The sequence below is a fragment of the Oreochromis niloticus genome, linkage group LG22 (assembly GCF_001858045.2).
Source record: "Oreochromis niloticus isolate F11D_XX linkage group LG22, O_niloticus_UMD_NMBU, whole genome shotgun sequence".
Lineage (NCBI taxonomy): Eukaryota > Metazoa > Chordata > Actinopteri > Cichliformes > Cichlidae > Oreochromis > Oreochromis niloticus.
The window spans coordinates 6,104,175-6,120,604 of NC_031985.2; the positions used below are offsets into that span (position 1 = coordinate 6,104,175).

A 16,430-nucleotide genomic window follows, 5' to 3' on the forward strand; every position below is an offset into this window, starting at 1 on the left:
CTGACAATTGCTCATGTCCACTGTAATGTTAAAACACACCTGAATGATCAAGAACAGCAAACTACCCAAACTTCTGTTTTATAGAGACTGTCACACTTCCTGACGATCAATTATTCAAGTGCATTTTATTAGCAGCAGCTGGTTTATTTCTGTGCAAGCGTCGCTGCACTTATCTTCCACAGGACTCAGACAACTTTCTTTTTCATTTGACTGCATGAATGAAATTTATTTACAGAAGTTCACGGAAGCTTTGTGAATGTGTTCCACTTCCAAAATCATAAAGCAGAACACACAATTTAATATTTAGAAAGACATTTGTGTAATGAATTGTATCAAACAGAGCACTCACATAAAACCTGAGGGAACATGCTTGTATTAAAACTAAAGCATTTTTTAACAAATTCAATTCCTCTTCATCAAATATTGTTATTGCCAGGCCTAAAAGATGTAGTAATGACTACAAACAGTAACTGAATGATTTCAATTAATAGAGTTTTCATGTATTTGTTTCTATCAATATTTTTGCACAGGGTGGGCATTTTATGAGCTGTATATTTTTTTCTAATGGAGCAGGGCCTGTCAATGTTAATTTAAAACATTCATTTTACCAACATAAATGAACAATTAGCTTTGAGGTGACAAAAATTATAGATCTATTTAACAGTGTATTGTTGGCTGTAGATTCTTTTTTCTTTCTGCATTTTTCATACCTATAAATTGATCGGGCTTCAAAAGTTAACTCAGAGAGCCTGTAGTGCAGTTTGCTTTTTCAGTGTTAATGGAGACACTTGCTGGCATGTGTTTATGGTAGCATTGATAAAATGACTGGGACAAAATGGGGTTAAAATGGAGGGACAAATCAATGCACCAAGGCCCATTAAAGTAGCAAAAACAAACAGAGATTTAAATCTGAAAGACATTTTTATAGTAAAACCAAATATATAAAAAGGAATCACCCAATTTTAGTGTTATCAATGATTATATTACAGACTTTCTTCCACCACTGACCCACTTCGAATGCAGTTCACTCATTTTTGGCTGGGCTAACCCTAGTTGTCCTCTGTTAGCCAAAAACCAGCTGGAGGCTAAGTGCTTTGCGTGCCTGCACTTGGGTAGCAGTCTTTAAGCAAGGTGAAAGTGTCATTCATTCAGCTTTCCCCACCACACCTGTGCAAGGATTCGAACCCTGTCTAATTGACTACATTGCATTCACTGCACTGTAGTCACTGCAACCTTGAGATGTGGCGTGAGGCAAGGATCTCGTCTAAACTGCACCCTAAGCCTCTGACAGTGGGAAGAGTCACGCAGGCATTTTCTCAACGACACATCAAAAATTGCCTCCCTCTCCAAAGCTCCTCTAACAATATTCAGCTCGGATTTTGGGAGAGAAGGGTATTCAGGCTGGCTGTGGGCTAATAGCCTACAAAGTCAAAAATGCACAGTGGCTGCAGGCTAATAGGCAGCAGAGGCTGAGCTGAGTTGAGCTGACTGAATGGCTGAAAAGGAAATAAGGCTGGTAGGAGAGGGATGGAAAGGGAGACATGAGCAGGAAGAAAGGAAAGAAAGGCCAAGGAAATATAGGATGACATGGAGAGGGAAAGCGATGAAGTAAGAGACAGAGAAAGACTGCTAATCCTCAGCTGATGCAATGCTACAGGTGCAGTTTTCGCCCTCACCTCAGTATGCTCAGTCGCTTTCTTTTTCCTTCATCCTTCATTCTTTTTCTCACCACTCGCCCTCTGTTATTCCCTGCTGCCCTTGTCTCTGAGAGCTACATCAGGTGGGGTTACAGGTGCAACGAACAAATCCCTCACCTCCCTCCTCCCCCAACTCTCTCCTCAGCTGGCTCAAGCCACATTAATCCAGTGATGTAGATTTACAGCGACAGGCCGGCCCGGTGAGCCCCTGGTTAGTTCTCTTCAATTCTAGAATGTTCTTCTGAGTGTCCTTTTGTTTTGTACCCTGGTCTTTCCTCCTCCTCCACCTCTGCTCAAGATGCCTGTCTCATGTTCCACAAGCTGTTGTGCCTTTTTCTCATTGCTACTGATGCTTTTGACAAATTTCTTTCAAATATTTCATGTAGCTGTTTGGCTAATCCCAAGTGAAGGATTAGTGCGACACCTGACCCAGTCGGTAAGTAAAACCAAAGATGAAGAGCAGCTCACTTTGCACACATATTTAGTCTTATTGCCATTATATCTTTTGATGTAAAGAAGGTGAATGTATGCTTGCTAAGAGGCAACAACCACAAATAGTCTTGCATTTTATACAGAAAAGTGTCATTGCTTTCATGATTTTTTGGTAATAAAGTTTGGGTCTGTTGGTTAAGATGCATAATGCACTGTGCAAATGTGATGGCCTGGTTTTAAATCCCTCCCAGAAATGTTGCTGCATGTCATCCACTTAAATTCCTTCCTTATCCTTCACTCTCTTTTTACCTTGAAATGTTTTACAGTGTAAAAGAAAGCTGAAAAAATAAATATATTTATTAGAAAAGCACAGCACTGTTCTTGCCCGTAAGTGTAAAAAGAGTATATTTATAACAGCTGGTCAAATTTAAGACCTGTAGTACAACATCTAATAATGGTCAACTGTACAATAGTTATTTTCAAAAGGCAGAATGACATCAGCAGCTGCAAAGCAATCTGAGAAAATTGTAAGGTTGCTAAATATTGATATGCCCACATATTTGTGTCATGTAGGAAAATATACACAGAGGATGGTTCATAAAATAATCTGATACCGATTTTTAGCAGAATAGGCTGCTGCTGGCACAATGGGTTTATTCACTGTGTATTATTTGCAGTAAAACAGAAGACAGATGTTTTACTGGATTTAGATGTTAACTCCAGAAACAACTAGAAAACGATATACTACAATATAGTATTCTATAAACTATTATTTGTATATACTATATATTTTTGTCAGTTAAACTCAAAAAGATTTTAAAAATTGAAAACAGCAATCTGTTAAGTCGAATGTGAAATGGTGATCACCCCACTGCAATGTTCCCCTCAGAGCCCTTGAGTCCAGATGTTTATGTGGATGTTATCAGAATGGTTAGTACCCCATGGAAATGGAGCTCCCTGCTGGCAGAAGCCTCCACCAGCAGGACAATGCTGCCAAGGCATAACTCGAGGCACATGATAAAGAAAATAAGCCTTTGATCCAAAGTCAAAATTCCCAAGGTTTAAATCTGATGAAGCTCCTGTGTACCTGATCCCCAAAGGCCTTATCCACGTGTCTCAGTGACAAATACAGAAACTCCCAAAAGTTCCTGAAGGCTCAGAGTTGGGTTTTTTTGGCAAAATCAGTGAGACCTAGTTCACATGTGGTTAAACACACTATCAAATTGGGTATGTATCTGCGGCTGGTAAAGTTTGCCATGTTATACTCCATATGCCCAAGTGGCCAAAAAAGAAAAAAAAAAGTAAATTTAATAGAAAATATATGCATTAAAGAATAAGAAGGGAAGGAAACAAGGCTGTATGTGTAACAAAACATTAACTTGTTCTCCCATCTGTCTGCATCCATGTTTGTATTACTGCCATCTTGTGGCTGCAGTTGGCTTTTGTCTCTGGAAGCAGGATTAACACTGCTTGCCCCCAGTTTTACTGGAATCAAGCGCACTAGATTTCATAGGTATCTCTGTGTCCTGTTAACAGGAGCTGGAGCTTGACAAGCTGAAAGGTTCATGGATATTGTAGATAACCCTCTGGTCTTCGACGAGAGATTTATGGTACTTAGTGTGCTAGACAAGCTGGCGCTGCTTTCACTGATCTGAGATCAGTTAACATCTGCACTTTATGTTGAAACAGCTAGCCTTAGAAAGTGAATTATCACCTTATGATTTATCATCATAACAGTTGTTTTTTCTCTAACTAACCACCTTGGCCAAAATCTGTGCTGTAGTGGAATCAGCAAAGAAAGCACTGACAATAGAGAGATGTTAGCTCTTACTATGTGTAGTTTTAATTTTAAAAAAACCCCAGACAAGTTTAACTGGTGCAGGTGTCACCAACACTTTTAGATTAGTGTCTCTGAGTAATCACTTTAACCAGCTGTTTTAATACACCACCTTTATTCTTCATTAATGCTTGTTATAGTAGAGGTTTTTGTACAATTAGCCAATAGTGGTTCCATAGTGTAGTAATTGACAGTTTTATCTAAGAGTGACCGATCCCCAGTTTGATCCCAAAGGGAGCTACTTTTGATATAGGAGTGGTCTAAAAAACTCCTCTACACTTTTCAGCTAATAGTAAATATGGAGTAGATAACTATAGTGGTAATAACGTTTTACAATTCTTCAGCAGAAATCAGTGCAGAAAGGTGAAAATACCCTGGACGAGTGAAGGAGGGTGGGGGGTGTCATCTTCTCTTCACAAGGTAACAACAAGGTAACTGTTGCAGCGGTGCTGTCACCACTGGGGGTTCATTGAATCTCAAATAATGATTAGGTATGTAAGTAACTTCAACACAAATGCCAAAACCCAAGATTTCCCAGGTGAACGTTGCATTGTAACAAGGTGATCAATGTTACTCACTTCACATGTCAGTGGTTTTGAAGCTGACTTATATATTGATTAATATGTGCAGACATGGATTCAATGCAGCCACAGAGATTTTTGAGCTGCTGCACAAATCAGTTCATGTCTTGGTTGTTTAAGATGCTTAAACTAGAAAGACCCTCTTAGCATTACAACCTAAGTAGTTACAGCAGTGTTCAAAGTCTATGTAAAGTAAATTCTGGTGTGTTTCAAAAGGCACAATTCACGTTAGAACATAAACAATTTGGTGGGAGATTTTTTTGGACAGAAGCAAAATCATACACATATCCCACGCACATATCCCTGTCCCGCCATTATAAACTAAGTTAAGACTAAAAATGGTCATTTCATTACATTATCAAGTACAGAAAATAAGGCATTACTAACAATATTACTACTAAGGCATAACATACTAACAATACTAAGAATATGTCAGTAAATGTGGCCCTAAAGCACATCAGGATTAATAGCAAGAGGTCATTCTTCTCCATAGAGACATTAAAAAAGAGTCGAGCTCAGGGGTTTTGCTCTGTAACATGAAGCGATGAAATACTAGAAAGACAGGACAGACCTGGGATTATAACCCAAACACGTGGTTTGCCTGCTTCTTCTTGGTTGGTTGGAATGCCGTAAATATTCCAAAGTCTTGCAGCTGAGGAACGTGGTTAGTTAAAAGTTACTTAAGATTTCTTTTTTCATGTGGTTGATAGCACTTGCTGTTTCAGCATAGAGGTTAGTAACTAGCTATATTCACACCACCAATTCATCTTCCCTCACTGAATTTGCAGAACAGTTGGTCTCCATCACCAATGGCAAATAGGCTGATAGTTAAATAGTTCTTTTAAGCCTTCCCGACCACTCTGGGCACTTTTACATTTTAAGGTGCATTCACCCACACAATAATACAGTACTTTATTGTTTATTCTAATTGCTTTATCTATCACACTGGATATATCAGGGACAATTTGGGGTTATTTACCCAAAGATACATCAACCTGTGTACTGGAGAAGCCAGAGAATGAACCATAAACCTTCTCAGTTAGTGAGCAACCAGCCTACCTCTAGAGCCAAAGCAGCCCCTGATTTTCACTACATTTCCTAATAATCATGATGCATATTGGTTAATGAAGAGTCACACTGATAGAGAGCTGTGGATTACCACAAACACCCGTCTCCACTGTGACCATTTCACAAACTTTCATCTGGGACAACTAGAAATCTGCTGTTAGTCATGAATCAGGACGACGTGAATCAGACATCCTCCTTCCTGCCCTTCCTCCTGTCCTGCCAACATATGGTGCCACCGTCATCATCAAGGTAGAGAGCAAATTTAATTTGGCTCTAATTTAATCTACACCTCATAAATTTATGTCATTAAGTGTCACATCAGTCTTTGGTGAGTCTTGTACAATAGATGTTTTCTATTGTCCTTTTTTTTCTCACCTACTGTTTCATGCCAAGCCTACCAGAAACACACACATTCCTGACAACATGTCCACAAATGGGATATGTTAACTTGGTGTGCATCAATTAACTTTGACCCTGTAACACCTACCTCACAGTGTGCCCACCATCTCCTCTATGTGTCATCTATCACCTTATTGGTCTACCTTCACTCTCCCTATTCTTCCTATCATATTTCCTCCCTCCCCACAACTTAATTCCCTTCTTCCTGTCTCCCTGCATAATTTCCTTTTTTAATTTTCTTTTTCATCCAGTTTTCAATCCACTGTTATCTCTTCCCTCTTTTTCCTTCCCTCCCCCTTTGCAGATCATTCATTTCCTTTTTTTTTACATTCTTCCTACCTCAGCTTACTGACAGTCCTTCCTTTCACGTCAGTCTTTTATCCCTTCCACTTCTCTTTCTTTCCTTTCTTCATCACCATTCCTTTCTTCACCTCTTGCTTTTGCCACCATTTCTTTCTAATAGCATTCCTTTATTTCTCACTCGTTTCATCACTTCTGTCCTGCTCCTACCATTCTTCTTCTATCACAGTATTCCTTTTTTCCTCCTTCCTCCGCCATCCCATCTGACCTTACCCCTTTTCCTCTTTCACTTAACTTCAGTGCTTTCTTGCTTCCTCTGCTACAATTCTGCCTTTTCCCTTGCCTTTTCTTTTCTTCTCGACTCCCTACTGTGTACGGTACTGTGTAACAGTTTGGAGCCACCCCTCATTTCTTTATTTTGCCTCCAAGAACCCAGACTTTCTTGTAATTTCTGAAGTGGTTTTGAACTATAGTTCTCCAGGCTTTCTGAAGAACATTCAAAGGTTTTTTGACATTAGTTGTTATTTTCATTTACATACATATAACATTAGAGGCCCTTCAATTGATCCACTACTGTTTGCCAAGGCTCATGAGAAACCTCAGTGGAAGGGTGGGTATCAAGAAGCCATTCTTTAAGAAAGAAAACAGGTAGAAACAGAAAGACTGAGGTATGTTTAAGGTTCAACTATATTCACACATAACTGTTGCATCCATTTTCCCAGCAAAATATAAAGACATGAAGGATGACTGCAGACTTTTGCACAGTACAGTACGTCCTTTAATCTTCCTGTAATCATCTCTTTTTCGCCTTTCCTTCTCTTTTCTCCTCCTTCACCTCCCACCTCCATGCCAATCTCTCTTGATTTGGCACTGCAGGTTCACTTAGTTTCCTCTCTACACTGTTGACAGTAGCACAAGTTCTGAATCAGATATGCTCAAAGAGTGTGTGTGTGTGTGTGTGTGTGTGTGTGTGTGTGTGTGCATTAGGGGCAATGGAGGACAAGGGGAGTCATGTCAGTGTATGATGAAACACACCAATGCAGGTCCATTCATCTCCTTGCTCTCAGGCATCCATTCACAAAGGCTGATGGAGCGCACTGATAAAAAAGGATGGAGAAAAAAAAATCAGCAAACATGAACGGTCTGACTGTGAGTAGGAGGGAACAGAGGAGCAAGGAACAAGTAGACAACAAGTAGCCTAAAATGGAATGAGGGAAAAGTACTGAGGTGAAGGAGGAAAACATGGACAAGGGATGGGGAGGATTCAGAGAATAGGGGAAAAGAAGTGGAGAGATTATTGAAAAGGAGTAGAGAGAGATGCAAAAGGAACTGAAGTAAGCATAAAATGTGGAGCAAAGGAAGGAAGAAAAGGTAAAAGGTCAGAGCAAATAGAAGACGAGTAGCATGAAATATGAACCACAGCATGCAATCACAGTGCATTTTAAGGTATGTGGTTTCAATTAAGGACACCCTAGACCTAGAGCTGGGCGATAGAACGATAACGATATGTATTGTGAAATAACTTTTTCTCGATAGAAAAATTAAACTATTGCAATAGGCCTCATCTCTCTTGTCCTCTTAAAAAAAAAAAAGAACAGCCAATCCAAATTAAGTAGCACAGAGCCGAACCAATCACAGCCGCAGCGTCACGTCACGTGACTTGTTACGTACAGCACAAGCGCCAAGGCGCACATGTGTATTTGTTTTTGCAGCCGTGCAGCCCAGGTAATGAAGGAAATGAGTTTGCCGACTAGAGAAAAATCAACCAAGAGCGTGAGCGAAGGTTACCGAAGAAAAAACAGATGATGGTTCCAATGCCGGATAGATTGTCGAACGGAAGGGCCACAGAAGTTCCGTAGTGTGAAGGTATTTCAGCTATTTCAAGTCTGACAAAAAACAGAGTAGCGCGCACTGTAAATTGTGCCGAAAGCAAGTCTGGAAATACAATAAAGCGGTGCATGCTCAATCTCTGACTGAAAGCGCTAATTCGTCATTCGGCTTTTGTCAGACTAAAGTAACTGTTAAAACTGTTTGAAAAGCTAAGCTATACAACAAGGAGAGATTGAGAATTTCCTTTTAGTTCTCAGTTTATTTGATATTGACAAAAGTTAGTCAATTTTGTCTGTTCTTCTGTAAAACGACCTAAGATTTATTTTTAGAATTAATATTTTGGAATTGAGAATTTAGTAGTCTGTTTTGTTTGTCCTATTTTGAAACTTAAACGCTTTAGCGGCTGCCTTTTGTGTAGTTTGCAATATTTGCCTTTATTTATCTGAAGCTGAAGTCTCATGTTCCTTAAGTACATCTGCCCTGTTGAACTTATTATGGGAAATAAATATTTAAATCAAAACAAGCTGCAGATTATTTCACATTTTACTTTTGAGCAACGGCACATTTATATCTTACAAATATAGTTATTTGGCTTATATCGTGATATATATCGTTATCGCCTGAAATGAAAAAAACATATCGTGATATGAAAAAATCTTATATCGCCCAGCTCTACCTAGACCTGACCCTTACACCAACCTTTCTTTAATGCCATGAAATAACAGAAATGTTCCACAGGTAATTCAGGGATATCATGTAGGAAATGGGAAAAAAGAAGAAAAGGGAAAGAAGACAAAAATGAAGAACTGAAGGAAGATGCTGGACAAAGGAGAGAAGAAGAAAAGGAAAGAAGAACTAGAGGAACAAGTAATAAAGGATGGAGTGAAGGATAGAAGGAAGGAAGAATGGTCTGTGATTATACTGCCACCATCATATCTTCCAAAGATGAACAGAAATAATCAGGATAAGGAACAGATAGAAAACAAGAAGGTAAGAGAAGAGGAACAAAAAGTATAAAAATGGTACAGAGACAAATAAAGGTAAAACAAGAAAAAACAAAGTTAATTAATAAAGCAAAAACTGAATAAAGTCCATCCGACTCCTGAAAATGACCCAAAATGGCTGAACTCATTTAGCCTGTCGCAGCCCTTCAGTGGATATGATGTCATTGCCACACACTCACTCCTGCGCTCTCTCTCTCTCCCGCTCTCGTGTGTGTGTGTGAATGTGTTTCAACAACACTTGGGGATTATGTGACTGAAATGAAGTATTCAGACGGCTTAGTGTCACAATTAAATGTGTGTGATTTTGGCAAAGAGACAGAGACAAAGAGACGGAGAACGAGAGAGGAAGACTGACAACGAACGGTGAGAGACACACACACAGACGGGCAGCATCAGCCTTCGGTCGCTCTGTCTGTCTGCCATTCGCTCTGCTTCGCCACCACTATGCTGTGATGGATTGTGGGAAGTGATGACACATGACAACTTCTACTGCTGTATTCATACACAGAGACACAGCAGACCAGGTGGCAGCTTCAGAGAGGCACCTCTGCACACTAAGTGGGGGGTTTGAGTCATATCTCTCTCCTTGTCAGTTTGCTTCTGTAGTCCCTTTTCTTTCTTGACCCCTTCTTTCCTCCCTTTCTCCTCCCACTCCTTAGATTTTCTCTTTTCTTTCTTTCTTTGTTTAATTTACAGGTGGTGACAGCAGTCACACGGTTTAGCCTTACCAGCATCCCGACAGCTGTAGCTAACAAGCTACCAGATGCTGTTAAACTCTGTTGGCCTCACAATTTTTAAAACTAATTTTAGAGTCTGTTCGCTCGGTAACCTGAAAGTCTAAGTGGCTTCATGGCAAGTTAAAAGAAAATTACAGATAAGAAATATTTCAGACTTGTTTTAATGGCTTTAACTATTGTTTCTAACACTGCATTCACAAAAGACCTTTTCCATAGCAGACAACTGGCCTTGTCCTAAAGGAAGGTACAGATATATAACTGATTGCTCAGTTCCACTTACATGGGCCCATCCTTTCGTACATGATGGTTCACTGTCACAGTGTAGTGAGTCCTGGTTAATTTCACTTGTTTTCCCTGCACCATGTAAAATGTCTGCTATACTGAAAGTCTTCCCTCAACATTCAGGCTCACAGAAACACTTCTGAAGCATGCCGCTCAAAACAGCAGATTGCAAACAAACTAACAAACTTGAGGCCTCTCAAGACATCGACTGAAGTTGCTCTTTCACGAATGTAGCAGAAGGCAGCCCGCTTACCAGACAGACTCGTGTCTGGAAATACTTTGGTTAGGTGAATGTCTTGCCAGGTTTAAATGTGCAGGATGCAGGACGCATGAAGAACACACGTTTACTTCAGCTGTTTTTTTGTGCACTATGGGACTTTGTACTTGGAAGCTGGCAGGAAAAAGACATTTGATGGACAATTTGACTGCACTACACATTTACGTTCTCACATACAGCTCTTTTGGTTAATGCCTTCAAAGGTTCGGGACTGCAATGCAGGTGTAAGAACTGCATAAAGCAAATTATGCACTGATAATCTTTAAAGTACAGTATGTGCATCTGAAATGTCAGCAGAGAGCATACTCATTGCCCATGAGTATGGTGAACCACCCGCATCCCTAAAGCATTCAACCTAGGGCAAGCACTGGATAGTAATTTCACAGTTCACCAAGTAAATTTGGCTAATCTCTTGGCTTGTTTACAACCTGTCTGATCATCATCTCTGGCCCTTTTTTTGGATCTTGGCTGTTCACATAGTGTGTAAAACACTGTAATAAACCAGAATTATGCACTGACAGATGTAATCCCCCAGAAGCTGTTGGTATCCATCACGCTGGGCCTCTGTGAACATGTGCAGGTGGTGTTACACATCAAAATTTGCATTGACGTCTGCTGTTATATTTCCCAATATAATTAAAACGTACAACAATAACTGGCCTCGCAATCACTGAATCCCGAGTTTTTGTTTAAAGTATGCTAATGTGTGCCGAGGCTGCATCTGCGCATTGCTACGCAGAGTTTATATCTGCCCTCGTGTCTATATCTCCTTCATGAGAAATGAGTAATGTCAGCAAGGCAACCATGCTTTATAAAACAAATTTTCTGAAAACATCCCCAGCGATCATCCTCACAAATAATGAATTCAATACAGTACAGTACAGTCTGCAATTCTTCATTTCGGTTAAAAATGCATTACTTCGTAGCCCATAGATTCCTCTACCTGTAGACATCTACTTTAAATCTCATGCTCTGGTGCAGTAACATTGTGGAAAAAGTATGAATATTGTAAGAATGAATGATTGTGCTAATTTGTTAGTGCCGGAGATCATGGCTCTGTGGTGTAGAGCAGCTATAATGATCCTGCTGTTCTTGAAACTAAAGGCTGCTAGTTGCAGCTTCAGACCTGATTTGTCCCTTTTTCCCCTGCTAAGAATTAGAGGCAACTGCAGCCACAGACTGCTTGCATCTTTTAAAAAGTTAAATATGTTGAAGCTTCTAAAAAGATTCTTGCTTGGACAAAAATCCCTTAAAAATAGCAAAATGTAAGCAGTGTTTACACTGATTTCAGTACTCCTTGGTGTAGAACCTACAAGGCAATAAAGACCACTGGATAGCAATGCACACTGGAGATTAGAGAGCAGTTTCACCTTCTGTTTTCTTGAGCAGCTCAACCACCAATTAAGTCCAATTTTAAATGTGGGAATTATTTTGCTCAGCTCCTATTTGGTTATTGCCAGACTTTTGCAGGCATCACATTAAGTTTTTTATATGCACATGCTACCTACAGTAGTAGTCATTATAGTAATACGGTACTTTCATTACAGATCCCTACATGAAACATTCCAGTTATTTCAAATGGATCACTGAAGCTCAGGGATTTTTTTAGCATCAGGAAAATATCACGCTTTGGGTTAAAATACAGTGATTATCAATTGTGTCAAAGGTCAGTTTTTCAGCTTGAAAATCTTCTGAGGGGATGAATTACAGATGTAAACATATGTGATGTAGGCGTGAAACCAGACCTTGAATTAATATATGACATAAATATATATATACAGTAAGTTTCTAAGTCATACTGGCTGTCATGGAAAAAGGACAGTTTGTACATGTACATAAATAAGTAGCAAAACATGAAATGGTAATTAAAAAAAATGTTTCTAGGCTACGTGATTTCATGCATTTGGTATGCTGTGCCACATGAGACACAGAGATGTCCAACATGGATGTAATCTGAAGGGATACTTGGCTGATCAGTAGCCACTAAATCATGTATACAAGCACCTGCATTTGGCTTTCCTCTGCTCATCATCGGATTCTTGGAGAGATTTTATTTCTTTTCCATTTAGAAGAAGAAATGGTGCCCGTTTTTGTCAACTTTTTAACTGCAGCTGTATATTTTAAACTTAATTAACATCACAAGTGTTTTCCCTATAAAGTGGAACATTTGTAGTCTCTGTTTTTTATCACCTCTTCTGCTGTTGGACCATTATCTGTCATGGTCTAAACTCCAGTGAATCTGACAGCAACTGCAGTTGCCCCATTTATCCTCTTGTTTCATTTCAAGGTTCCTGACATGACAAAAGGCCGCCTTATCCTCATCACCTTTGAAGTCATGCTGCGTGTATGACCTCGGACTCACATGATGCTTTGGCAAGTTGAGGGCTTCACAAAAGGAAGGGGGGGAAGTGAATATGGAATAAGATTCGCAGTGTGTGATAGTCTGAGCCAAAAAGCTACCATCTTTATCCATCACGCCTTGTCCAGCTTAAGTACCTAACAAGAGATAAAACGCCTGGATCGGGCCAAACAGCCCGCTGGCCTTAGAAACAGCATAATGAAAACTCTGCTGCCTCAGCAGTTGAACAGTGGAAGCAGGAGATCAGCACAGCCAAGATGTTTTTTCCTCTACTACGAGGGGCATAAGGTCACACAAACATGTCCAAGATGTCAATCGTGACTGAATATAAGACAGAAATGTTGATACTGTTGCTCTCAGCTTGGGTATAGACCCTCAATAGCTTCAGCACTTCTAGTTTCAAAAACCACGAAATTAAAAAAGAACAATGCCAACATATATTCATTCATCTCGGTTTGAAGCTTATAGCGAAAAGCAGTAAACAATACCTGTGAGCATTTAAGTAAGAGAGGAATCCATATCCACACTCCTATCTAGTTGTTTCACGCATCTGAAAGACTTCTATTTCCCTGGGAAAAGAAAATGGGAGTCTTTACTGTTAATGTCACACTGACCATCAGCTCCCACTCTGCCATATAACTCAATTACAGCCACAGTCATACAGTCTGCTGTATAGAAATAGACGGGATGAATAGTGTGTTTATACTACATGACTAGAAATTCAATTCACAGTGGGCTCAAGCCAAGCGTATATCCAAACTGTTGAATCAGCCACACGCACACACTGCTGGAACTAAATCATCATCAGTGCCAGAAGTGTTTTATCTTATTATGTTTTAAGGAATTGTGTGTGTGTGTGTGTGTGTGTGTGTCTGTGTGTGTGGTGGTTGGAGTGAAGGAGCAGGAGGAGGAGAAGGGAGCAGGGAGGGGTTCACTCTCCTAGCTCTGAATCCCAATTTCCCCTGTCTGTCCTGGGGAGTGATCTTCACGCACACAGCCTGCTGCTTGCTGGTGCACCAGCTGCTGATGCGCGCGCGCGCACACACAGACGACTGATCCCGGATCTGATAGCTGCCCTACAGCTAATAATACTGAAGCAGGGAGAGCAGGAGGGGTGAGAAAGACGAGGTTTGGTGGGGTAAACAGGGGGTGCAGGGTAACAGATATGTGAGACCCCTGAGGTGCAGTAAGACAGAAGCTGGAGAGGGCAAAACGCACATATGCGCAACAACCGGTTGGAAAATTGCAGAATGCAAATGCATGTATGGTGAGGACGCCGGCGCGCGAAAAGGCATGTATGCGGCTTTTTAGAAATGTCACATCTGAATCACAGCTGCTTTCATCTGTCTGTCACTGGCAGCAACTTGCGCTCTGACTTCACGCGTGACAGGCAGATTGAGGAGGGATGGAAGGATTGCGCACCGGTCCTTACATATGTGTGCGCGTCCGGGTGAAAGACAGACACGCACGGCCATGTAGCCAAGCACGCGCATCAATGACAGAGGGGTCAAAGCCTCGCGCACCGGCCGGCTGCGTCCTAGCCGTGACAGAACGAGCCAGTAGAAAGTAGCTCGGGATTCACATACGTGCACAACGAGCCCCGTAGAAATGCAGCAGAACATCTCACATCCAAAAGCCGGAATGTGAAGGGCAAAGCCAGAGACAGTTGTCTGAGACACGGCGCAACATTTTCACCTTCAGCTTAAAAGACAAGAGAACCAAAAGGGGGAAGAGAAGAGGGTCCAAATTGAGACATGACAAGAATCTACTCACTGTTTTCAGGAGCCCCGCACTCTTTTTCTTCTCTTTTTGCTCTCCGCGTCTTCTCTCCGTGCACCACAATCCATCCGTCCATCCCTCCGCTGGACATTTCCTGCGGCATAGAGCCTGATCGATTCTAATGTTGCGGGATAATGTCCTCGGGATGAAAGCGAAACATATCACCCCTCCCGACAAAAAAGAAAAGAGCAAAGAATCGCGCACACACAGTTTCGACCTTTCCTCCACTCGGCGAGGCTACATGTTGCTGACTGCTACCTCTCTGTCCCTCTCACTCACTCTCTCCTCTCCCGTTATTTTGTTAAAATTCAGTATGTACGCTCCGTCACCTAGCAACGTCTCTCTACCTCCCTCTCTCTCCCATCCACCTCTCTGGGTCCTCATTACTTCCTCACGACACGTGTTGAATGCTAAACTAAGTTGTCCGATGCAAACTGTTTTTTTTTTTTAACTTCACCTAAATATTTGTTTCTTCTTTCCTGTAGCCTTCATCACTAATCTCTCTCCCTACCCCCCATCGACCTCATCCTCTCCTTCATCCTCCACCTCTGTCTCTCCATCACTCCCCAGGGATGCTTTTCCTCTTCCTTTATTTTTCACCAATTCACTCAAACATCGTTTTTATACCTGTGTTTTCGTGCGGATCTTCCTATTTTCAGTCCACACTAAAATTTGAGGGGCACAAACATATGTACAGAAAAAAAGGTAAAAATGCAAATATGTTTTATGCAATTCATTTTAACCTTGTATCTACCTACACTAGTCTATTTCTTATTCTGATGACTGAATATGTATTTTAGAAGTGCAGTTGATGAGTGCAGCACACAGATTGTTTTTTGGTAATCACTGTTTATGGAAATTAAGAAATAGAGAGGCAGCTCATTAGCCTAGAACAGAACTTTGGCTGGCCTTTGTTATTGCTTTCATCCAGATAATATTTTTACATAATTGCATAATCAGATGTTTATAATTTGGGAAGCCAACGGCTAGTGTGCCGATTTAGCCTCTGGGGGCAAAAGTCAGTTTTTCATGGCCTCCAGTGGCGATTACAGAACCAGGACTTCTTGTTCTTGATCTGTCCATCAGTCATCATTCATGATGAGGCAAGATAATAAAATGACACTTATTAAAAGATGATTGTCAATGTTTTCGTGTCTGCTTGTTTTTTTGTTTTGTTTTTTAATAAATATCTTAGAGTTGAAATCTGTCTGTTTCTCTCCACATTAACTTTTTACAAGCAACCAGCAAACATCTGTTCAAACGTGATTGGTCAGTGGAACTCGACTACAGATGGAAACATTTAGGTATCAGTTTAGTGGCACTTCTCAAGCTTTTTGTAACAACAAAATCTTCGTCAATCAAATAGAAAAATAGGGGTTACAGCTTAATTTCATGATGATTAATTATCATAGCAAACTCATTTGGACAAGTTTGATACAGTTTTGCAGTCCTCATCGGCACTATCTGCAATGGCTCTGTCTGGCACCTGGGCCCACCACAAAGTTTGAGTTTATATGAACTGAGTTATGTAAGATGCAATGATTATACATAAGTAATACTGACTCATGGTCTTAAAGTGAGAGTTATTTTTTCAGGGATTTTTGCTTCAATATGTACAACACAGCTCTGCTGATGCTGAATAACCCAGAAGAATATAAAGGTTCTGTAAATGAAAAGGCTGGTAAATTACCAAATGTAATCCAGTTTTCAGGGCTTACAGTGTAGCATGTGGGTATCAGCGCTAAGACTTCTTGTTCTGTCTTCCAGTCATTGCTAACTGATGTACATGCATACAAAAAAGTTGATACAGTGGTGGTTTTGAAATCCTCTTTTTGCTCTTCACATTAA

The 16,430-nt window shown here is 40.5% G+C and overlaps 1 protein-coding gene across 1 annotated transcript in view; it reads right to left on the reverse strand.

Moving 5' to 3' along the window:
* The window catches only part of grin2da (glutamate receptor, ionotropic, N-methyl D-aspartate 2D, a), a 238,477-nt gene extending 223,385 nt beyond the window's left edge, over positions 1-15,092 (reverse strand). The window contains 1 exon segment of the mRNA XM_025902353.1: positions 14,577-15,092. The gene's annotated coding sequence lies outside the window, so the exon portion shown is untranslated.
* Positions 15,093-16,430: the final 1,338 nt, after the last annotated feature.